This window comes from Thalassophryne amazonica, chromosome 14 (assembly GCF_902500255.1).
Source record: "Thalassophryne amazonica chromosome 14, fThaAma1.1, whole genome shotgun sequence".
Classification (NCBI taxonomy): Eukaryota; Metazoa; Chordata; class Actinopteri; order Batrachoidiformes; family Batrachoididae; genus Thalassophryne; species Thalassophryne amazonica.
Window position 1 is genome coordinate 27,456,231 of NC_047116.1, and position 931 is coordinate 27,457,161.

The following is a 931-nucleotide window of genomic DNA, read 5'->3' on the forward strand; positions in this document are numbered from 1 at the left end:
TCACAAATTTATTCTAACACATTCTATGACAGGTGCACAAAATGAAAAGTTATGCAGAGGTTGTCTGGGGGGGTTATGGTCAGCGTTAGAGGAAAGTTTAGGTTATGGTTAGGGTTGGGGGAGGGTTAGTAATAGTAAGATAAAAAAAAAAAAGCCCCATCATGAAAATTTGACTCATTTCGTGACGGGAGCATGAACAAAAATTCATGAGACTGGATTGCGTTAGAAATAGTAAAAAAACAAACAATAAAATAAATAAATAAATAAACGCATCACGAAAATGTGACTCATTTGGCAAAACAATCCGGCACATGAAAGGGCATCCCATTTTGATTAAATTATTCTTATACACCTTTTTAAGTTGGACGTGTACACGATGATAGCATTAATTAATTTTTTTTTTTACTTATACAAGCTGGCAGGGATGGACTAATCCACTCACTCACCCACCCACTCATCTACATTTTTGTTGGTTGTGTAAGCCTTACAAAATCCTTGAATTGGATCACATTACACATATACAATGCTGTACAAATTTTTTTTTAGGCATACTAGAAATTTGATTAAAGTTAATTTATTTTTGTTTTTTTCTTCATCTGTTTAAAAAAACAATTCCAATTTCAACAAAAATCTTAAATACTTCATTTTATTTCTATTCCATAACCTTAAAATCATTATGCTAACATTGTTCAAGTTACAAACCACATTAAAAGCAAAAAAGAAAAACAAATTTATTTCTTCCTCAAATATATGATAATGCAAATATTGTATTAAAAAACTGGACTGACAACCTGATATTTAAAATAAACTGCAGGTAAACCATCTAAATGACCACATAAATTATTTTTAAAAGGTGAAAAATAGTCACATTTTACTCTATCTCTGTGATGTATTAGGTTTTCGGCAGCTTTCATTATTTGTTCTGTACTTA